General features: G+C 46.2%; 1 protein-coding gene and 1 non-coding gene across 7 annotated transcripts in view; one reads left to right on the top strand and one right to left on the bottom strand.

Annotated features, from left to right (window-relative positions):
• Positions 1 to 24,316, bottom strand: part of filip1 (filamin A interacting protein 1) — a 133,475-nt gene that overhangs the window by 88,885 nt on the left and 20,274 nt on the right. Inside the window, exons 1-2 of one of the 6 annotated variants that reach the window (XM_033025677.1) lie at positions 7,571 to 7,574; positions 5,017 to 5,023 (exon numbers count right to left, since the gene is read on the bottom strand). The exons of the other annotated variants lie outside the window; for them this stretch is intronic. The gene's annotated coding sequence lies outside the window, so the exon portion shown is untranslated. Of the gene's footprint in view, positions 1 to 5,016; positions 5,024 to 7,570; positions 7,575 to 24,316 lie in introns of those variants that run through there. 6 annotated transcript variants of the gene reach the window in all.
• On the top strand, positions 3,111 to 3,224 carry LOC116976575. The gene has a single exon (XR_004412984.1). It is a non-coding gene; the product is annotated as a U5 spliceosomal RNA (small nuclear RNA).

Here is a 24,316-nt window from a genome sequence, read left to right as displayed (position 1 = left end):
GAATCAAGATTCACGATTTCCAGATTTCCAGGAACTATACAGACCCAAATTCTACTTTGGACAATAAGAAAATACAACAGAAGCCTTCATTGTGTTAATCACAGGACATTTACTCAGTCAGACCCTGTAGTAGCTGCAATATTTGCACACCTTGGTAAGTGAAGCTTCTACTAGTTAAGCCAGCGAGATTATATTTATTCTTTTCATTAAATTTGTGCGCTGGCCAGAAACAGCAGGCGCAATCTCGCTACCTCCCTCCTGTACAGACAGAAGCACATGGCTCAGTGCACTGACTCACAAGATGTAACTTCAGCCCTTGGCCAACCCGGACAACTCTACCGCAGACTGAAACTTCAAATATAATCTTTCTTCTCCATGAATCCACTCACCAAAATCAAACATGCAAAAATTAAATATAACACCATAGAGTCAAACAGTACTGAAACCGCCCTTTGGTCTAACTTGCCCTTGCCAACCAAGGTGCCCCATCTACACTACCTGTGTTTGACCCACATCCCTCCAAACTTTTCCTATCCACATACCTGTCCAAGTGTCTTTTAAATGGTGTTATTATACCCCTCAACTACCTCCTCTGGCAGCTCGTTCTATAAACCCACCACCCTCTGAGTGAAAGTTGTCCTTCAGGTTCCTATTAAACCTTTCTCCTCTCACCTTAAACCTATGTCCTCTGGTTCTTGATTCCCCTATCCTGGGAAACAGACTACGCATTCACCCTATCTATTTCCCTCATTATTTTATACACTCCTATAAGATCACCCCCCCTGTCCAAGGAATAAAGTTCTAACCTGTTTAACCTCTCCCTATAACTCAAATCCTCGAGTCCTGGCAACGTCGTTGTGAATCTTCTCTTTACCCTTTCCAACTTATTGGGATCTTCCCATTAGCAGGGTGATCAAAACACAGCATTCCAAATGTGGCTTCACCAACTGATTTACACAACTGTAATAAAACGTACCAACTTGGCAAATTGGAGGAACAGCACCACATATTTTGCTTGGGCAGTTTATAACCCAGCATTATGAATTATGATTTCTCTAATATCAAGTAACCCCTGTACTTCCTCCCCCCCCCCCCCTCCCCTCATCTCACCCCTCACCCCTCACCGCCACCACATTGTCGTCCACAGTTCACATCCCAGTATCCCTTTGTTATCAGTAAATTCCCCAGCCAACAATGGACCGTTATGGACTCCACCCATTCCTTGGTCATTTAATGTTGGTCCTGATTTGCTTTGGCCTTTTCTTACTCCCCCCCCCCCCCCCCCACCCACCTCTACTTTAGTCTGAAGAAGGGTTCCGATCCGAAACGTTACCCATCCTTTTCCTCCAGAGATGCTGTCTGACCTGCTGAGTTATTCCAACATTTTGTGTCTATCTTTTGTGTAGCCCAGCATCTGAAGTTCCTTCCTACATGACACGACTTCTATACTCAATTCCCTGACTGATGAAGGCCAGCATGTCAAAAACATTCTTCATCTACCTGCAATGCCTCTTTCAGTTCACTACATACCTGCTAGACCTGCCTGCTCAGTTCATCATTGCACCGCCCACCCCACATCCGCCAGTTCCCCACTGAGTGGTGGGGGTTCCAGTTGTGGTAGCGGAGAGAGCGAGCAGCATGAACGTGGCAAGGGTACCGGGCCCATCTCCGGCGCACTGTGTGTGGTGCTGGGGCCTCTGATGCTCACCGGTCTGTGAATTCACCCTGGTTTAACCCCCCACCCCAATGCTGTGTTAGCCTTGATTTAAATTTTACCCCTTCAGTTATAGCGGACAATCGGCAATAACCCCGCACCCCCACAATGGTCCGTTATTGCAAAGATTTACTGGCCAGCGTGGAAATAGGCCCCTCAACCCAATTCGTCCTTTAGACTTTAGAGATACAGTGTGGAAACAGTGTGTATGAAAGAACTGCAGATGCTGGTTTAAATCAAAGGTAGTCACAAAATGGTGGAGTAACTCAGCAGGTGAGGCAGCATCTCTGGAGAGAAGGAATGGGAAACTGTCTCTTTGGCCCACCGAGTCCGCGCCGAACACAAATCGGTATCGCCCCATACACCAGCACCCTCCTACACACTAGGGACAACTTACAATTTACAGAAGCCAATCAACCTACTTTGGAGTGTGGGAGGGAACCGGAGCACCCGGAGAAAACCCATGCGTTCACATGGAGAATGTACAAACTCCGTACAGACATCACCCTTAGTCTGGATCAAACCCAGGTCTCTGGCGCTGTAAGGCAGCAACTCTACCACTGCACCACTGTGCCAACCAAGATACATTCCTTGCTGAAATGTCTCACTTAGATTTCTCTTAATCTCTGCCATGTTGTTAAACAGGTATTAGATATGTAATCCGATGCTCGTTGGTCTTCCTGAAACTTATCGGTCTCCCAGCAGAGCGAGATATCCGTCAGGGAATGTTGCCGACTGGCTCACATCACAGACTGCAGGAGTACGTGCTGAGGGAAGCACTGAAGCTCGGTGCAGCAAACGCGGCTCTGTGGGGGAGAACTGCAGACCAGGGTCCTTCCTCTGCTGGACTGACATTGAGGAGCAGAGTCTGGTAGGGACAGACTCTGCTCCTCAATGTCAGTCCAGCAGAGTGATCTCCCTACCCTGAAACAAGGGTAGGGAGATCACCCCAGGGGGCAACATGTGTGGCTAGGATGCGATGTGCTGCGAAAAAGGGAGGTGCTAACATTACTGGGTAGAAAAGCAGCAACACTGAATATACAGAATACTAAGCTTTACACTGTGCCCTATTTCAGCTTTTTGTTATTGTTAATAAGTTTATTTTGGTATTAAAAGTCACAACGTCAGTGCTTGCATTTGGTTGGTGCTGCAAACGCATCCCCGCCCATTCATTAACATACCAGAATGCTTTGCGCAGATGGCTATTAATTGTAATTCCTTTTTCTGTGGTCCATCCACGTTAGGAAGTGGAGATTAACTTTTTACCATTAAACTAATTAAATAAAAGAGGGTTATTGTCGCTATTGTGGTTTTGATTATTAATGAGTCAGCTCACCGTTACCGAAGGAGAGCAGGTTCAGAGTGAGGTGAGAGTTGCGGACGGGACATATTCAGTACACTCTGGTTTCTCTTCAGATCGCATAAATCTTTCGCCTTTTACTAAAGATTTCCGTGGAGAGGAACACTCAGAGTTTTCACTAATTTTTTGATGCCCTGCGTTTGTGGGGCTTGTCATTAAACAAAGAATAGAAAAATTACTCAATGAACTTGCAAAGATCGCAAATACTGAATTTTATATTAATTATTGAACTGTTGGAGGAAGATTGTGCGAAGTGCTGCAGTAAATCAGCAGGCGGAGCAAAGACCACTCCTGCTTCTTCTTATCGAGTCCACACACAAGATTAGAAGTTGTTCAGCCAGAGCTGAACACACTTCTCGGCATCTGTACAATGGTCTTGCGCTTCTTGTGCTCCTTGTGCGTGGTGGTGGAAAGATTGGTTGAAACAGGGCCGCGACGTGAACGCTCTTTCCTTGACCACTCCTGCTAAATGCAATGGGCTGCTGTGTAGCAATGGAGCGGAACGTGGGCCTTTTTTTCTCCATTTCCGTAACCGGACCCGACTCGCATTCTGAAAATGAGGAGATTTTTACCAAATAACTTCTATTTTTACGAGGATGTTTCCGTAACCGGCTTCCGTCTCTGCACTATTATCCTATGTGATCTTTGGTGCGGAGACGGAAGCCGGTTACGGAAATTACCAATGAATCTGTATTTTTCGTCGAGTGGACTATCTTGCTCGCTATAGGATCTTTGGGCCAGACAGCATCAAAGATCATAGAGCGGAGTAAGATAATGCACTCCTGCGTAATCCAATGCACTGAGGTGTAGTACGTAATGGAGCGTAACGGCCGCCATCTTGGAATGCTCAACCCTACCCTGTTTCATTAACATACCACTCGCCAATGGAAAAGTAATAGCCCGGTGAAATTGACTTGCTGCTTAAAAAATGCAAGGATATAAAAAGTCATACTGTACCTCTAAAAATGACAGCACATTATTTTTGTAAGCGTTGATCTACCAAGTGTTTGGGGTTAAGAGGCTGGAATCTCTATATCTCGTGCTCTCTAGACATAATTCTAGACAACAGATTAAAAAAATAATCTAACCCCATTAATTCACTCAGGGTGTATTATGATGTGCTCTACTGTATGATGTGTACAGCAAAACTTGCACTTTCAGAGTGGTCTTTCGTGTTGTTTCTTCAGCAGACCACAAATTTATTTTAAGAGCGAAACATAAAGTGTTGGAGAACTCAGCAGGTCTGGCTGGATCTATGGAAGGTCCAAAGAAGGGTCTCGACCCAAAACATCACCTATTCCTTCTCTCCACAGTTGCTGCCTGACCCGCTGAGTTACTCCAGCTTTTTGTGTCTATCTATGGAGGGAATGACTAGGTCACGTTTAGGGTGGGGTCCCTTCTTCAGACATTTTTTAAGGGGTTGGGAAAGATCAAAAATTTCACGTATTTAAATATGTTGTTACGAATATAACTAGTAGTGTGGGAGAAAATTCCATGAGCCATAATTGCCACATACATACCCAAAAGTAGAAATGTATAAAGTTACAGTGTGTAAAAAATAGATATTACAAGCATTGTAGTCTCCTTGTACCAATCAAATGCCAAATTCAAAATTCTATATTTTGAAAATGGGCGAAGCAAAAGTAGCATGTTCTCTAGAAAGGCTTATCCTAAAATAACTGATCGGAAAGGGTGTGATTTTCAGTCAGAATGTCTGTATCATTCAGTCAGGGAGCTGTAGATGTGGATGCCATGATGGTCAGCCCATTAAGGTGGCTCAAAAAATCACCCATGACGTACTACGTCTTTTTCGCCGAGTGTGGTATCTTGCTCCGCTCTATGATCTTTGCAGCATCTCTGTGAAACATCCATAGGTGGCCGTTTCCGCTCCGGAGTAGCATTGTGTTATGGCATATAGTTATGCAGCATGGAAATAGAGGACCTGTAACCTTATTCGTCCTTGCCAAACGAGATACATTTTCTGAAGAAGGGTCTCCGTGCAAAACTCCGCGCAAACTGCTCGGCCAACCTGCCCTCCCTCTGCCCACTCCGGCTCAGCCGCCGCTCGGCCCGTCCCCGCCCTGCCTGCCTGCCAGCTCGCTGCCGGGCCGCGGGGGGGATGGAGTCGATGTTCATCACGGTGGGCACCACAACTTTCGAGCTGGTAGGGAAGATCTCCGAAAAGGCCGTGAGGGTGAGTTACCGCAACGGCGGTGGCGGAGGAGATGGACCCGGGGGGAAGGATAGACTGGGACGCCATTGCCACAGAGGGCGGGCGAGGGAGAGGGGTGAGTGATGAGGGAAAGAGAGATGGGACCAGAGCCTCCACTGGGCCTCCACTGAACCCTCCACTGCGGCCGGTGGTGGCAGAAAATGGCCATCACAGCCATGGCATACTGTACTGCTCCACCTAGAACAACAGGGAGCATACGCACGACTGCTATTTGTGGATTACAGCTCTGCATTCAACACAATCGTACCCAGTAGACCAAGATGTCCAACCTAGGCTTTGAACACAACATCTGCCTCTGGATTAAGGACTTCCTTATGGACCGGCTGCAGTCAGTCAGGATGGGACCCCACCACTCCCCCACTCTGACACACAGCACAGGAGCTCCACAAGGCTGTGTGCTGATCCCCCTCCTCTACTCCCGCTATACCTATGACTACATACCGACCCACAGCACGAACACCATCATAGCATTTGCAGACGACATGACAGTGGCAGGGCTGATCACAGCTTACAGTGAGGAGGTATAGAGGTTAATAGGCTGATGCTCAGAGAACAACTTTGCACTCAATACAAAAAAAACAGAAGAGCTCATCATTGACTTCAGGAAGAAGCAGGGTGACCATCCCCCACTGCACATAAACGGAGAAAGAGTGGACAGTGTCTCCAGTTTCAGGTTCCTGGGCACCCACATCTCAGGTGGTCAACTAACACGCACTCCCTGGTAAAGAAGGCACAACAACGGCTTTACTTCCTAAGATCACTCAGGAAAGTCAACTTGCCACAACAGCTGCTAGTGTCATTCTACCGTTGCTCCATAGAGAGTGTCCTGACACATGGTATGGTATGGCAACAGTTCTGCGGCTGACAAGAAGACACTGCAGAGAGTCATCAATACAGCCCAGAAGATCACCAACACACACCTGCCTGCCCTGGAAGAGATCTATGGCTCTTGTTGCCTTCGGAAGGCATCACGCATACTAAAGGACTCATCTCATCCCGCACATCACTTGTTTGCCCTTCTGCACGAACACCATCATAAAACCTCAGGAAAGTGTCACAGGTTCATCAAATCACACCACAAGATCAAGAGCGGAACTCGCTATCAAAACATGGAGGGGACCGGAAGACACAATATTTTGGCGGCCACGCGCACATGCGCACACTCACACGCGCGAGGCTTCGGAGGTTCAATTCAGCGCTAAATGCAGCTCAACTCTGCCTGTCTCACCGTGTTAACTACAGCCCTGTCTGGACTGACGGGACACCAGCTGCTTCTCTGCGCTGACCATATTTCCCGCAAGTCCAGGAAGACTGTAGGCTCACCTGGCGGGACAGGCAGAGTTATCTGGGTTTAGCACTGTTTCTCCATGCTGGCCCGTCTGATTCCTGACCAAAGACCCTATAGCGGAGGATCGTTGCTGCCGACCTCTCTGGCCACCCGCGGGGGGGGGTACTCTGGAGGGGACAGGGCAACGCCGGAGAGCCGGCTGGGATCAATCCTACAAAAATGCTGGAGAAACTCAGCGGGTGCAGCAGCATCTATGGAGCGAAGGAAATAGGTAACGTTTCGGGCCGAAACCCTTGATCAGTCTGAGGAAGGGTTTCGGTCCGAAACGTTACCTATTTCCTTCGCTCCATAGATGCTGCTGCACCCGCTGAGTTTCTCCAGCATTTTTGTGTACCTTCGATTTTCCAGCATCTGCAGTTCCTTCTTAAACACGGGATCGATCCTGGTTGTGGATGAGGCACAGGTCTGTGCCACGTCTCCCTCCTCCAATCACGGCGCTCTATCCTCAGTCCCCCCCCCCCCACGCCTCCATCCTCCAATCATCGCACTGAATCATGTCCCACCCCCATTGCCTGCTGACCAACGTCTCTCTCGTCCAATTGGCGCCCTCGATCATCAGTCCCACCCCCACTCGCGGAAAGCGGAGATTTCACCGGGTTTTAAAATCCGGATTACAAAAACTTGGGGTGGATGTCCCCCACCTTTCAAAACATGGAGCGGACGTGTCCCCTCTGGCCCACCCGGGTTTTCCGCCCCTGCACAAGATTAACAAACAGTTTCTACCCCAAGACCATCACCACACTGAACTCTGCACTGAATACACCCCCCTTCATAACCAATATTTTGTACTGCCACAACACTATACTATGAAATACTGCAAATTATGACTTGACTTGACATTTTCTTGCCGTTTTTGTTATTCGTTATTTGTTATTATTTATCTGATACGTTGGAGCTCCGCTCGGACAGTGCGACTGAAGTTTCGTTGTATGTATTTACAATGACAATAAAGTGTATTATTATTATTATTATCATTGACTGACAGGAGAAGAGACCAATCTGCATGGCACTGACGGAAGGAATCTGCGCATGCGCGGTTTTTAAGATTTTTAAACCTCGATAACTTTTACAATATACCACTGATCGGAACGAATCTTGTTACACTCGCAGCGCAGGAGAATGGTGAGTAACCTGGCGAAAAATTGTAGCACTATCGCATACCGTTTTTGCGCAAATAGAAAAACCCCGCAAACCACAAGGACACAAGATCAGAGTTAGTTATGTATAGATAGATATTAATGATTTAGATGAAGGGATTAAAAGTAACATTAGCAAATTTGCAGATGACGCAAAGCTGGGTGGCAGTGTGAACTATGAGCAGAATGCTATGAGGATGCAGGGTGAGTTCGACAGGTTGGGTGAGTGAGCAGATGCATGGCAGATGCAGTTTAATGTGGATAAATGTGAGGTTATCCACTTTGGTGGCAAAAACAGGAAGGCAGATTATTATCTAAATGGTGTCAAGCTGGGAAAAGGGGAAGTACAACGTGATCTGGGGGTCCTTGTTCATCAGTCATTGAAAGGAAGCATGCAGGTACAGCAGGCAGTGAAGAAAGCTGATGGCATGTTGGCCTTCGTAGCAAGAGGAGTGTGTGTGCAGTTTTGGTCTCCAAATGTTGATAGAATGGAGCGGCTGGGCTTGTATACTCTAGAATTTAGAAGGATGAGAGGGGATCTTATTGAACATATAAGATTATTTAGGGTTTGGACACGCTAGAGACATGAATGTTGGGGAAGTCCAGACCAGGGCCACAGATTAAGAATAAGGGGTAGGCCATTTAGAACGGGGATGAGGAAATACTTTGTCACACAGGGTTGTGAGTCTGTGGAATTCTCTGCTTCAGAGGCCAGTTCTCTGGATTATTTCAAGAGAGAGTTAGATAGAGCTCTTAAAGTTAGCGGAGTCAAGGGATATGGGGAGAAGGCAGGAACAGGGTACTGATTGTGGATGATCAGCCATGATCACATTGAATGGCGGTGCTGACTCGAAGGGCCGAATGGCCTACTCTTGCACCTATTGACTATTGTTCTTTCCAAAACGTCGGTCTCCCAGTTTTTGTTTAGTATATATTTTATATTCTGAACAAAGTTTATTTTGGGGGAAAAAATCCTACAAATAACTAAACAACAGCAACGATGGTTGAAAAATGTTGTGTCTTTTAAAATTTGCCACCACTCACATTCAAGGAGCAGGTCTGTTAAAACTTTGGACAACTTTCTGCCTTTTACTTTCAGACTCCACCTATGGTTTACAGATGGAACTGCATCGAGAGATCATTTTTCGATCAGCACATGCAAAAGATGCTCAGATTTTTGATAGAGAAACAGTGTTCATTTTGAAGACTCGTTAGCTCTTAGATTAATTCTGCTGCCATTATCTCAGCACTTAAACTGGGAAAACGCCTGCCAAGTTTGACATGCTGCAAATTCATTGACTTCAATCAAATCAACGGAGAGAAATAGCCTTAGTTTCTGAATTATTTTAACCAATATAATTCTCAATATCATTAGGCATCGCGCAGCTGTAGAGTCGCTGCCTTACAGACCTGGGTTCAATCCTGACAATGAGTTCTGCCAGTACAGAGTTCGTACGTTCTCCCTTTGACCGCGTGGGCTTTCTCCAGTTTCCTCACACAATCCAATGATGTACAGGTTTGTAGATTAATTACCTTTGGTAAGAATTGTAAATTGCCCCTCGTGTGTAGGATAGTGTTAGTGTATGGGGTGATCGCTGGTTGGCGTGGACTCGGTGGGCCAAAGTGACTGATCTCTAGTCTAAATGTCTCTTGCAGAGAATTATGGATGCAGTCCAGATTATCACACAAACGAACCTCCCTTCCATTGAGTCCATTTACACTTCACACTGCCTCGGCAAGGCCATCAGCATAATCAAGGACAAGTCGCACCCCAGCTACTCCCTCTTCTCCCCTCTCCCATCAGGCAAGAGGTACAGGAGTGTGAAAATGCACTCGTCAGATCCTGGGACAATTTCTTCCCAGCCGTTATCAGACAACTGAATCATTCGATCAACAACTAGAGGGTGGTAGTTGGAGACCCACATTGGAGACCCTCGGTCTATCTTTGATCGGACTTTACTGGACTTTATTTCACTAAACGTTTTTTACGTTATTCACTTTATCATATAGTTGTACACTACGGATGGCGTGATTGTAATCATGTATAGTCTTTCTGCTGACTGGTTATCACGCAACAAAATCTTTTCATCGTACCTCAGTACACGTGCCAATAAACTTAACCCAAACTCAAAATCTAAAGTCAAACCAGCAGCTACACTTTGAAAAAACTGGCAACATTTTCAAGGACCACTCACACCCTGGTCATTCCCTCTTGTCACTTCTCCCATCGAGCAGAAGCTACAAAAGCTCAAAAGCATGAATCACAAGATTCAGGAACAACTTCTTCCCCACTGTGATAACATTACTCAGCAGTCCTCTCACAAGCTGGGGTATAGTCATGATCTTCCAACCTACCTAATTTCTGCCCCTGTATATTTTCGTAACTGCACTTTCTCTGTAACTGTAATGCTATAACATTATCTTCAGCACTCTAATTTTTTTTACATCTTTGTACTACCTGCTGTACTTGTGTATGGCTTGATTATACTCATGTATAGTATGATTTGACTGGATAGCAGGCAAACAAAGCGTTTCACTGTATCTTGGTACACATGACGATAATAAACAATCTGAAAGTAAGTTAGTACCTATCACCAAGTGCTGGTGAAAAGCACCATTTTACACCCACAGATTCTTTATCTGAATAAGGTACAATGGAGACAGATGGCAAAAATATCTGAAGAACCCTCTCAAAGATCACACAAGCTTAATTTCCCGATTAAGATTGACAGCCACACCAACAGTGATCAGGGAGTGCAGAGCTTAACGTGGAAGTGGACTTTATTTGTAAATGCATAGCTGCCTGTCAGCACGGAAAGAAAAGGAAGTTAATGTCTGAAAGAGGAAATCTTCAGCAGCAGATGTGTTCGGCAGAGCTGATGATGTGTAGCAGATGTTGACCAAAACTGCTATGTTTTACTGCTTTGGATCGCAAGCATTTGCGATGTTTGTTTTGTTTTACTTCCAAAATTTGTGGACAGAAGTGTGAAGTTTGCATGTTCTCCCAGCGACCGGGTGCTCCAGTTTCTTCACATTCCAAAGACGTGCGGGTTTGCAGGTTAATTAGCCTAGTGTGTAGGGAGTGGATGCGAAAGTGGGACAACATAGAACTAATGTGAACAGGTGATCCCGATGGGCCAAAGGGCCTGTTTCTATGCTGTAACTCTAAAGTAAACTAAGGTAGAAACAAGGAAATGCAGATGTTGGCTTGCACAAAATGTCACACAGTACTGGAGTAACTCAGCGGATCAGGCAGCATCTCTTGAGACAATGATCGGTGACATTTCAGGTTGAGGCTCTTCATCTAAACTAAAGTAAAAAATGCAGAAGAGATTTAGCGGTAGAGCTGCTGCCTTACAGCGCTAGAGACACGGGTTCGATCCTGACTATGGGTGCTAGCTGTACAGAGTTTGTATGCTTCCCCTGTGGCCGCATGGGTTTTTTCCAGGTGCTCCGGCTTCCAGCCGTAAAGTTGCTGCCTTACAGCACCAGAGACCTGGGTTCGATCCCGACAATGGGTTCTGCCTGTACGGAGTTTGGACGTTTTCCCTTTGACCGCGTGGGTTTTCTCCGGTTTCCACCCACATTCCAAAGACGTATGGGTTTGTAGGTTGATTGGCTTCAGTAAAATTGTAAATTGTCCCTAGTGTGTGTAGGAGTAGTGCTAGTGTGCGGGGTGATCGCTGGTTGGCGCTGACACGGTGGGCCGAAGGGCCTGTTTCTACACGGTATCTCTGCAGTCTAAAGTCTAATGCATTGCTGTAGGAAAATTACTATAATTAAAATTATGTTTTTGTAAGGAAAACAAGGTTCACCACTCCATGTTCATAGCTGTGAGAATATGCTGATGACCATATCCTGACACAAATCCCGACAGCGATTTAGTCGGAGGTTGGAACAACAACAGGTGCGTATTCATACGTGTCACTGTCACGCGGTCTCTCTGATTCACTGCCAACGTGCTCTGGCTACTTACTCAGGTAATGGTAACTTCCACGGGTGTCTGATGAAAAGGCATCGGCAGTTGGGCAGATCCAAGTTAAAGTTCAGTTAGACAACACGGGCTCACTGAAGCTATTCTGGTCACATCGTCCAATTATTTGAACATCATGTGATTGTCAGTGGACAACAAGTGACGAGGGGAGGGCATCAAGACCAGTGGCTGTCATGGGAAAGCTATGGGCTTAGTATTTTAGGACGGCTGCTCTTTTGCAAATTGTGGTCCCTCTCCAGTCTCCCAATCCTGGAACCTGATGTGGTCAACTTTGTTTAAATCTCTTACCACAGTTTTAAAATAGTCTCTGTCACCTGCTTATAGTGAGTTATTCCTACTCATTATGGTTCAATGATTTATTGTCACATGTGCGAAGTGCAAACGCACAGTAATTCTTTTCTTACAAACATTATTCTTGTGTTGTCCGAAACTCTGACTTGGCATGTTTTACTTGATATTTTAAAAATCATCCCAACAGAAAATATGTTCGTCTCCCAAATTAATTTCCCAAACCTCTCCATCGCCACCTCTATTTCATTCTTCAAGATGTTCTTTCCAACACCTTTTTGACAAACCTTCAGATCATTTGTCCCAGTATCCTCTTAAGAAGAAAGAAAGACACAGAGTGCTGGAGTAACTCAGCGGGTCAGGTAGCATCTCTGGAGGAAAAGAATGGTTGATGTTTCGGGCCAGGGCCCTTCTTCAGACTGAAAGGGTCCATCCCCAAAACATCACCCATCCTTTTCCTCCAGAGATACTGCCTGACCAGCTGAGTTACTCCAGCACTTTGTGTCTTTCTTTGGTATACAGTAAACCAGCATTTGCCTAACCTTGTTTATACATTTCCTCTTAAAAAACCTGTAAATAAACATTTATTTGATGCCTTTGACTACTTTAGGCTGATGTCAGGACAGGTCCTCATCAGCTCATGAACACCCGACTTATGAATGCCCCCTACGAATGAACACCGGGGACACCGGCAGGATGGATTTGCTGGCTTTGCTGAGGTGCGGGCATTTATAGCCATGTGGTCCACCACCTCGGTTCATTGCAGTAATATCATTGCATCTTGTGACGAAATCTGAATGTTTGGGTCACAAACAGTTCTCAGGAGCAGAACCCTTTTGTAACCTGCACTGCCATCCCTTTGCCATTTAGCTTCAATTAACTTGGACTGGACATTATTTTAAGCGTTAGAAGAGCCTTCACCTCCATCACACTGCATACAGGACAACTGAACATCTCTCAGCTGCTAAGCATTTTAACTCCCCTTCACATTCCCATACTGACCTTTCTGTCCTGGGCTCCTCTATTGCCAGAGTGAAGCCACTCGCAAACCAGAGGAACATCACCTCATATTCCGCTTGGGTAGCTTACAACCCAATGGTATGAACACTGAAGGTAGACACAAAATGCTGGAGTGACTCAGCGGGCCAGGCAGCATCTCTGGAGAGAAGGAATGGGTGACGTTTCCGCTCGAGACCCTTCTTTAAACTGATATCAGGGGAGTGGGTGGGACAGAGATAGAATGTAGTCGGCAACAGTAAGACTGCTGGGAGAACTGGGAAGGGGAGAGGATGGAGAATCCCTTTACTGAGGCGGACTGAGCAGAGGTGTTCAGCGAAATGATCGCCGAGCCTGCGCTTGGTCTCGCCGATGTACACAAGTTGACACCCGGAACAGCGGATACAGTAGATGAGGTTGGAGGAGGTGCGAGTGAACCTCTACCTCACCTGGAAAGACTGTTGGGGTCCTTGGATGGAGTCAAGAGGGGGAGGTAAAGGGACAGGTGCTGCATCTCCTGCGGTTGCAGGGGAAAGTACCTGGGGAGGGGGTGGTATGAGTGGGAAGGGGCGAGTTGCGGAGGCAACAGTCTCTGCGGAAAGCAGAAAGGGGTGGAGATGGGTAGACGTGGCCAGTAGTGGGATCCCGTTGGAGGTGGCAAAAATGTTGGAGGCTGTGACGGCTGATGGGGCGGAAGGTGAGAACAAGGGGGACTCTGTCCTTGTTACGAATGGGGGGAGGGGGAGCAAGAGCAGAGCTGTGAGATATCGAGGAGACCCTAGTGAGAGGAACCCCCGTTTCCACCGTATGAACACTGATATCTTCAATTTTAGATAACTAACGTATCCACGTGTGGACAGGGCTAAGGAAATGAACCAGAGCATCAGCAAACCACTGGAAGAACTGGGGTTAATTGCTTTCAGTTGAGCCAGTCCCCCAAGGGTGGTGAGAGAAGCTGAGATCACCACCTAGGCCGACTGTCTGCCCCTCTTCCGGGCCCACATCTACCAAGATGCCCCATCTACACCAGTCCCACCAACCTGCATTTGGCCCATATCCCACTAAACCTTTCCTATCCATGTACCTGTCCAAATGTCTTTCAAATGTTGTTATCGTACCTGCCTCCACTACCTCCTCTGGCAGCTCGTTCCATCTACCCACTACCCAGTATGTGAAAAAGTTGCCTCTCAGGTTTCTATTAAATCTTTCCCCTCTCACCTTAAACCTATGTCCTTTGGTTTTTGATTTAGCTAATCTGGGTAAAAGACTGAGTAATCTGGATAAAAGACTGAGCATTCACCCTATCTCTTCCCCCTCACGGTTTTACACACTTCTATAAGATCACCCCTCTGCTTCCTGCACTCGAAGGAATAAAGTCCTGGTCTGCTCAACCTCTTCATATATCTCGGGCCCTCAAATCCTGGCAACATCCTCGTAAATCTTCTCTGCGCTCTTTTCAGTTTAAAGAGTGCTATATCTTCAGTGCAATCTAGCTAGAGAACGGTCCACGTATCGGCTTTTCCTTGACCGGATAGCATGCAAACAAAAGCTTTTCACCGTACAATAATGTGACAATAATGAAATAAAATAAAATACCTTCATACATAGTTAACATGCAAGCAGAAAGCAATTAGGAAGGCAAATGGAAGCTTGGCCTGCGTGCCAAATGATAAAAAAATTACATGAGAACAGGACTTTAGTGAAATCACATTTGGAGGAAGGAATTGGTGCAGAGATATGAATGTTCATGAGGTTGATTCCTGTGATGAGGATATGTTGAGCAGGTTTGGTCTATCTTCTCTGGAGTGTAGAGGAATGAGAGATGATTGCATACAAGATTCTGGGGGGGCTTGACCGGGTAAATGCTGACATGATTCCTTCCCCCAGGGGGAGTCTGGCATGAGGGAATCTAGTTTCAGAACAAAGGCCTGGATAGAGTGAATGTGGAGAGGATGGCTCCACTAGTGGGAGAGTATAGGACCAGAGGCCACAGCCTCAGAATAAAAGGACGTATCGTTAGAAAGGAGACAAGGAGGAATTTCTTTAGTCAGAGGGTGGTGAATCTATGGAATTAATTGTTACAGATGGCTATGGAGGCCAAGTTAATGGATATTTTTAAGGCGGAGATTGATAGGTTCGTGATTAGTAAGTGTGTCAGGGGTTATGGGGAGAAGACAGGAGAATGGAGCTGAGAAGGAAAGATAGATCAGCTATGATTGAATGGCGGATTAGACTTGATGGGCCGAATGGCCTAATTCTGCTCCTATAACTTGTGAACTTCTGAATAAAACTCCCCCATGAATGCAGAGATGAGAAGGAATTCCTTCCCTCAGCGCATTGAGTCCTTGGAGATTGTTTCCCTTCAGCTGAAGGTTGAATTACTGTCGATTCATGGCTGAGGGGACTATGGGGAATCCAAGGATCAGGCAGGATAGACACAAAATGCTGGAGTAACTCAGCGGGATGGTGGAGTGAACTGGTGTACTGATCTAAGGGATACAAATTGAGCAGTATCAAGGGAAGTTGGCTAATCTTACATCAAAGTGCTCCATGTCTATCTTACTCATCGGTATATAAGCTATTACAATGGAAAAGCTTCGGGTATTTTGAACAAGCTTGTGACTTGACAGAAGTTATTTCTGGGTTAATGACATACCCTGCAGGGGCCTGCCATAAGAATGTCGCTGGCCTTAAATAAAGTCTCAGCTATTGTCCATCCTTTGCATACTTTTCTAAATTGGAACAGGTGTTGGGTGAAGTAAGATGCCATTCTTTTCTTCTGGTCTCAGTTCTAATCATCACACAGCACAACACTTGCAGGGTTTTAGTTCAGTGCAGGACAGGTACTCCTACTGCCAAGTTATTTTACATAAAAATTAACATACATTGACCCTGATCAAATGATGGAGCAGAATCAAATGTGAGACCACATTTGGAATACTGTGTACAGTTCTGGGGTCCATACTTAAGAAAGGATGTACTAGCCCTGGAGGCAGTGCAGCGAAGGTTTACAAGATTAATTCCTGCAATGAGGGGATTGACATATGAGGAAAGGTTAAGTAGGCTGGAACTCTACTCTTTGGAGTTTAGAAGAATGAGAGGCGATCTCATTGAAACATATAAGATCGTGAGGGGCCTTGATCGGGTGGATGCACCGAGGATGTTCCCAATGATCGGGGAAACTAGAACTAGGGGACATAGTTGCAGAATAAGGGGGGGCTCTTTTAAAACTGAGATGAGGAAGAACTTCTTCACCCAGAGGGTGGTTAATTTATGGAATTCACTGCCCCAGGGAGCAGTGGAAGCAGAAACTTTAAATATATTTAAGACTAAAATAGATGGTTTTTTAACTGCCAAGGGGATAAGGGGCTACGGGGAGAGGGCAGGGATATGGACCTAGGTATGGTTAGTATAGTAAGACCTGAGTGATCTCCTGGACAAGTGTCGATCGCCTGGATTGGGGTCGGAGAGGAATTTCCCGGATTTTTTTCCCGAATTGGACCTGGGTTTTTATCCGGTTTTTTGCCTCCCCCAGGAGATCACGAGGTTCTTGGGGTGGAGAGGGGTGATAGCGGTATAAAGGGGAGGGTAGTGTCTTGTGTTCTGTGTCTTGTGTCTACTGTTTGTGGGTAAGTGTGTCTGTTTAGTGTTCAGCCATGAGCGAATGGCGGTGCGGGCTCGACGGACCTGGTGGTCTACTCTCGCACCTACTTTCTATGTTTCTATGTTTCTAATCGATGGGCTGAATGGCCTAATTCTGCTCCTGTATCATAATATCTTTTGATCTTATGATTATATATGTGTCAATCCAGGAATCAGAAATCAGACTGATGAACCGTGCCTGCATTATGTTCAATGCCAGTGTATCTTTCCTTAAACATGGAGATCAAAACTATACGTAATGCTCCATGTGTGGTCTCACCAGTTTCATGCAAAGTAGTATCAAAACTTCCCCACTCTTATTCTCCATGCTCTTTGTAAGAAAGCCCAACATTCCATTGGCCTTCCGAATGGTCTTGAACTGGCTCATTGTACTAGAGGAAGTTAATGACTCCGGTTCCTTTAGAAAAGCTGGCAGATCTGCATGTAGCACCAGCCATATTTCCCACTTAACGATTCGGAAATTTAAGAATTAGCTCAAGCAAGAGTGGCTCTCCCAAACTTCCTGAGAGGTCTTTGGTGCTGTCACACCAACCCAAGAAACATTTATGTCTCCAAGCAACAAGGGCGGATGAGGTAAGAAAATTAGTTGGCCACAACATTTTTTTTTCTTTTAATTCAAGGAATATTACGGGGAAGATGGATTCTCTGACCTCAGTCACTGCTTCTGCGATCACCGAGTGACAACTACCACAGATGTTTATTTTACAGGTTGCTGATCTCTCTCTCTTTCTCACATATGAGATTGAACCAGTGTGAGAGAAATGGTACAGAGAAAATGAGAGAGGAAAGGAGAGGGACAGAGACAGGAAGAGAAAGAGTCAATAAGAGAGGGGAAATGAGAGAAAGATTGAGTGTGAGAAACTGAAAGTTACAGTTAGCGCGTGAGTGAGAGAGACAGAGAGAAAAAACACAGTTGTGAGCTCACTGTAGGAGGAGGGGTGGGCCCAGGAAATGAGAGGGGGAGGGAGGGGTGTTACGTTCATACCATTGTGTTGTAAGCTACCCAAGCGGAACATGTCTTTGTCACTGATGCATTGATTGAAGCGGAGAATCAGCCATCAATCCATGTGGTGTAATCCAACCATTGAGTCTGAAGAAGGGTCTCGACCCGAAATGTCGCCCGTGCCTTCTCTCCATAGATGCTGCCTGATCTGTGGTGTAAACCAGCATCTGCAGTTCCTTTGTGTAAGAAAGATGCAGATGCTGGTTTAAATCGAAGGTAGACACAAAATGCTGGAGTAACTCAGCGGGTGAGGCAGCATCTCTGGAGAGAAGGCACGAGCGACATTTCGGGTCGAGACCCTTCTTCAGACTTCTTCAGTCTGAAGAAGGGTCTCGACCCGAAATGTTGCCCATTCCTTCTCTCCAGAGATGCTGCCTCACCCGCTGAGTTACTCCAGCATTTTGTGTCTATCTGCAGTTCCTTCCTACACATCAATTAAAAATATATATTGACTTGGCCTCCACCGCCTTCTGTGGCAAATAATTCCACAGGTTCACCACCATCTGACTAAAGAAATTCCTCGCCATCTCCTTTCTAAAGGTGCGTCCTATTCTGAGGCTATGGCGTCTGGTCCTAGACTCTCCCGCGATTGGAAGCATCCTCTCCACTTCCACTCTATCCAGGCCTTTCACTATTTGGTAAGTTTTAATGAGGTACCCCCTCATCCTTCTTCCAGCGAGTGCAGGTCCAGTGCCGTCAAATGCTCATCATTCGTTAACCCAATCATCCCTGGGATCATTCTCGTAAACCTCTTCTGGACCCTCTCCCACTCCAGCACATCCTTCCTCAGATTTGAGGCCCAAAACTGCTCACAAAATTCCAAATGTAGTCTGACCAGTACCTTATAAAGCCTCAGCATTACATCCCTGTTTTTATATTCTAGTCCTCTCGAAATAAAAGCAAACATAAAAGCGATTATTGAAAAGAGAAAGAAAAAACATGAGGCCACTGGAGTAGTTGACGGCAGGATTGAGTTTTAAGAACCAGCAATTTGCAGAAGGGAGAAATGGTAATGAGTACCAGAGTTTGGGGCTCTGGGTTCAAACACGAGACAATGCACCAATTCTCAGTTTCAACACAGTGAGGATGCTGGGGAGATGGGACATTGAAGAGGAACAAGGCAGTTACTGATAGCTCAGTAACTGGACCTCCGCTGCAATGATGTCATGCAGTCCTGAAACACTCATCTTGTATTTCCAATGAACCGCTGATATAATTTAAAGCAAACGATTTCAAACCACAGGAATCATAAACCACAAGTAATTCTATGTTAGCTGTGTGACCCTAATTCCTGAGCAGTGAATCAATGATGATTACATCATCGAAGGGGAGGTGGCGGGTGAGGCAGTGAGGCTGAGGCAGAATTTCATGCAATGGAAGAAGCCCAAATCTCTCTCTCTCTCTTCCATGTACTAACTACATTCTTTGTACCAGGTCTGCTATGGAGCACTATTCGATAAATCAGAGCTTGTGAGGAGGATGAAACAAATGGAGGCGCAGCGGTAGAGTTGCTGCCTTACAGTACCAGAGATCTGGGTATGATCCTATCTACGGGTGCTGTCTGTACAAGTTTGTACATCTTCCAATGACCACGTGGGTTTTCCCCAGGTGCACCAATTTCCTTCCACACTCCAAAGACACACAGGTTTGTAGGTTAATTGGCTTTACTAAAGATTGTAAACTGTACCTAGTGTGTAGGATAGTGTTAGTGTACGGGGGATCGCTGGTCGGCGTGCTCGGTGGGGGATCGCTGGTCGGCGTGCTCGGTGGGGGATCGCTGGTCGGCGTGCTCGGTGGGGGATCGCTGGTCGGCGTGCTCGGTGGGGGATCGCTGGTCGGCGTGCTCGGTGGAGGATCGCTGGTCGGCGTGCTCGGTGGGGGATCGCTGGTCGGCGTGCTCGGTGGAGGATCGCTGGTCGGCGTGCTCGGTGGGGGATCGCTGGTCGGCGTGCTCGGTGGGGGATCGCTGGTCGGCTAGCTCGGTGGGGGATCGCTGGTCGGCGTGCTCGGTGGGGGATCGCTGGTCGGTGTGCTCGGTGGGGGATCGCTGGTCGGCGTGCTCGGTGGGGGATCGCTGGTCGGTGTGCTCGGTGGGGGATCGCTGGTCGGCTAGCTCGGTGGGGGATCGCTGGTCGGTGTGCTCGGTGAGGGATCGCTGGTCGGTGTGCTCGGTGGGGGATCGCTGGTCGGCGTGCTCGGTGGGCTGAAAGGCTTGTTTCCATTTGGTATCTCTAAACTAAACTTAACAAAAAGTCATATTAGCCTATGACAAACACCTAAAGATGGTTGATTGAATTTGAAATGATTGAAAGAATAGAGGCCCTTTGGCCCACTGAGTCCACGCTGACTATCAATCACCTGTTCACACTAGTTCCACGTTATCCTACTTTCGCATTCACTCCCTACACATTAGGAGCAATTTACAGTGGCCAATTAACCTATAAGCCCACATGTCCTTTGGGATGTGGGAGGAAACTGGAGCACTTGGAGGAAGCCCACGTGGTCACAGGAAGAACGTGCAAACTCCACACAGACAGCACCCAGGTTAAGCATCAAACCCAGGTCTCTGGCGCTGTGAGGCAGCAGCTCTACCCGCTGCACCACAGTGCTTTATAACAATGTTGAAGGTGGCCATTTACTATACAAGTGATCATTTTAAACCATATTGCAGTACCTTGGTCACATATGCAGCCTGACCACTTAGGTAAACTAATTTTACTCAAGTTTGAAAATAGCTGGTCCTCATTCCCTGAATTATTGTCAAAGGGGAACTGACAAATGAACACAATTCACTTCTGCCTTTGTGGATGCAATTCTTTGAGGTTTGAAACAGTTTCATACAATTTACATTTTTTCATCCAAATGTTATTGTTAGTTGTAACAATTATTTCGGGGGGGATTTTGTTTTGTTGTCACTGGGGGCAGCACAGAGGATCACTACGGAGTTTGCACGTTCTCCCTGTGACCACGTGGGTTTTCTCTGGGTGTTCCGGGTTCCTCCCACATTCTAAAGACGTGCAGGATTCTAGGTTAATTGGCCTCCGTAAATTGTCCCCAGTGTGTTGGATAGAACTAGTGTATGGGTAATCCTTGGTCAGCCCAGAACTGGTGGGCCTGTTTCCATGCTATATCCCTAAACAAAACTGAACAACCCATCATATGGTAAAGTAAAAAAAAACAGTGCTGGAGTAACTCAGCAGGTCAGGCAGCATACCTGGTTAACATGGATAGGTGATGTTTCTGGTTGGTTGATAATGATTGTAGTGGGGGGGGGGGGGGGGGGGGGCGGGGGCATGAGATAGCTAGAAAAGAGAGGTGGGCAGCAGGAAAAAGCCTGACAAGCGATAGGTGGATACAGTGTGAAGAGGGGTGCTTGGCAGATGGGTGGACAAAGGCTAGAGATGAAAAAGATACAAAAGCGTGTCAGAGAAGGAGAGAAAGAAGAGTGAAATGTAAAGCTAGAGGGAGGGATATGGGTGGAAGGGGATAGAGAGAGGGGAAGGGGAAAGGTGATTAGGATAGTAGGAGAAATCGGTGTGCACTGAGGTGGGGCACAGGGAAGGGGGAGGGGGGTGGGGGGTTTACCCGAAATTTACCCAAAATTGGCGAATATTCATACCATTGGGTTGACAACTACCCAATCGGAATATGAGGTGCTGATCCTCCAGTTTGCGTGTGGCCTCACTGCGGCAATGGAGGAGGCCCAGGACAGAGAGGCCAGTGTGAGAATAGGGAGGGGAGTTAAAGTGATAAACATATCACAAAACATTGGGTAGCTAAGTATTCTGTTCCAAACTCTCGTGTGGGTTTACCAAATACCTTCAGCATATGTAGGTCAATGAGAGCAAATTTTGGCTCAGCAATTCCTTTACTAACTTTTAATGGTGTGAAAATAATATTGTGCATTAAACATCCCATAAATGTTGTGAACTTTGTTTGCAAGGTTCACCGAGCAGTGTTACTGGGTTCCCCTGCATAACATGCACTGTATCAATTACAGCACAACCTACTCCACTCATCCATTGCATGCTCGCACAGCTGTTGGCACAGCCTAGTAATACGAGCACGATACTCTTCCAGAACCCTTGTACGTGACACTGGTTTAAGAATGGGTGCTGCAATGTTGGGGAAGGTGGGGAGGGGAGGATTGGGAGAGTGTTCCCAAGGAGGGGTGGTCAGAGAGACCTGGACAGGCTGGTGAAGAGCATTGCCCACAGTAGGCACGTTCCTTCTGCAAGGTGACCACGGCCCCCCTCAGTATCTACAGCCAAACACTTACGGCAAGGAGGCTACCAGGGTTTAGGTTTAGCTTTAACTTTATTGTAGTGTTTGGGGCGGCACAGTGGCGCAACGGTAGATTTGCTGCCTTACGGTGCCAGAAAGGCGGGTTTGGCCTGTGGGTTTTCTCCGGGTGCTCAGGTTTCGTCCCACACTCTAAAGATGTACAGGTTTGTAGGTTAATCGGCTTTGATAAGTTGTAAAATTGTCTCGTGTGTAAGTAGGCTAGTGTAGGCTAGGCTCGCCCCGCCTTACCTCTCTGAGCTGCTCCACCTATATGCTCCTGCCCGGTGCCTCAGTCAGCTGATCAGCTGCTCCTTGAGGTACCAAGGTCTAAGCGGAAGCTCAGAGGGGATAGAGCCTTTTCTGTTGCTGCTCCGGCACTCTGGAACACCTTGCCGTTGCACATCAGACAGGCTCCCTCACTGTCCATCTTCAAATCCTCCCTAAAAACTCATTTTTATTCTCTGGCTTTCGACACTGGCTGAGACATTGCTCCTGTTCTTAGTGCTTTTAATGTCTTTTAATTTTTACTGTTTTTTAGTCCTTCGTTTTACGGTTTTTAATGGTTTGTAATAACTTTTTGTCCATGAGTTCTCATGTACAGCACTTTGTGGCAACTGCGGTTGTTTAAAGTGCTTTATAAATAAAGTTATTATTATTATTATTATCACTGCTTGGTGCGGACTCAATGGGCCGAAGAGCCCGTTTCTAAACAGTATCTCTTAAATCTAAATTCGAAAGTCTAATGTTTATTATTGTCATGTGTACTGAGCTTTTCACTGTACCTTGATACTCGTGACAATAATAAACCTAAACAGGGTCAGCGTGAGAAAGCTGGAACCAAGGCAATGATAAATTGCAAATACATGATGCAACTTTAAAACAAGCAAGATCATCATAACCTGTTGCTGAAGCTGATATTCAATCTACTACCCAATGAAGTGTTTTGTATGGTTTGGATTACAGCTTTCATTCCTTAGGAATGTCAAGAGGCTGGTCCATGAGTTGATTGGCACACTGCTCAGCCAGTACAGTAATGTCTAGAACACATCCAGCCGTAGAAATACACATGCCTTCTATTGTGTTACATGACTATCATAGGAAGCCAATATTCTTGTTTCAAAAGAGTTGGATGTTGTACCTCAGGGATTGTTATGGGAGGTCTGTTCTCTCAGTGGTAGTGTGTATCATTTGCAAGTAAAACTGTAATTACTAAGTGTCAAGAGGAGTGTTAAAAATAGCTTTGGCTTGAGAGCTTTGAAATGCTATGTGCGCATAGATACGTGGGAACAGAGGCCTGGACGTAAGTGTGATGAAGTCAAATAGTCATACAGCATGGAAACAGGTCCTTCTGCACAACTTGTCCATGCCGACCAAGATGCCCATCTATCCTGGTCCCACCTGCCCGCGTTTGGCCCATATCCCTCTAAATCTTTCCTATCCATGTACCTGTACAAATGTCTTTGAAATATTGTTATTGTATCTGCCTCAACTACCTCCTCTGGCAGCTCGTTCCGTATACCCACACCCTCGGTGTGAGAAAGTTGTCCCTCAGGTTCCAATTAAATCTTTCCCCTCTCACCTTAAAACCAAGTCGTCTGGTATTTCATTCTCCTACTCTGGGTAAAAGATTCTGTGCATTCACCCTATCTATTCCCCTCATGATTTCTCCTCATACACCTCTTTAAGATTACCCTTCAGCCTTCTGTACACCAAGGAATAAAGTCCTAGCCTGCCCAACCGGTGAAATATATAATTTTGGAAACTGCTATAAAACACTAAAAAATGTGGCTTTGCAATTGGCATGTTCAGAATTATCTTTCTTAGAAATCATGCTGACTGTATTGGAGGGTGTTAGGTATCTGGAGAGGCTGGACAGATTTGGTTTGTTTTCTCTGGCATGCCAGAGGCTGAGGGGAAACCTGATAGAAGTATATACAATTATGAGAAACAAAGAGAGGGTATACAGTCAGAAAGTAAACTAAACTAAAAAGGGTTGAAATGTCAATGACTGGAGGGCATATGATCATAAGATCATGTGATAGGGGCAGAATTAGGTCATTCGGCCCATCCATTCAATCATGGCTGATCTGTCTCTCACTCCTAACCCCATTCTCCTGCCTTCTCCCCAGAGCCACTGACACCTGTACTAATCAAGAATCTATCTATCTCTGCTTTAAATTTATCGACTGACTTTGCCACCACAGCCTTCTGTGGCAAAGAATTCCACAGATTCACCACCCTCTGACTAAATAAATTCCTCCTCATCTCCTTAACTTTAAGGTGAGAGCGGCAAAGAA

The sequence above is a fragment of the Amblyraja radiata genome, chromosome 8 (assembly GCF_010909765.2).
Source record: "Amblyraja radiata isolate CabotCenter1 chromosome 8, sAmbRad1.1.pri, whole genome shotgun sequence".
Lineage (NCBI taxonomy): Eukaryota > Metazoa > Chordata > Chondrichthyes > Rajiformes > Rajidae > Amblyraja > Amblyraja radiata.
This window is presented reverse-complemented; position numbering and strand designations above follow the sequence as displayed.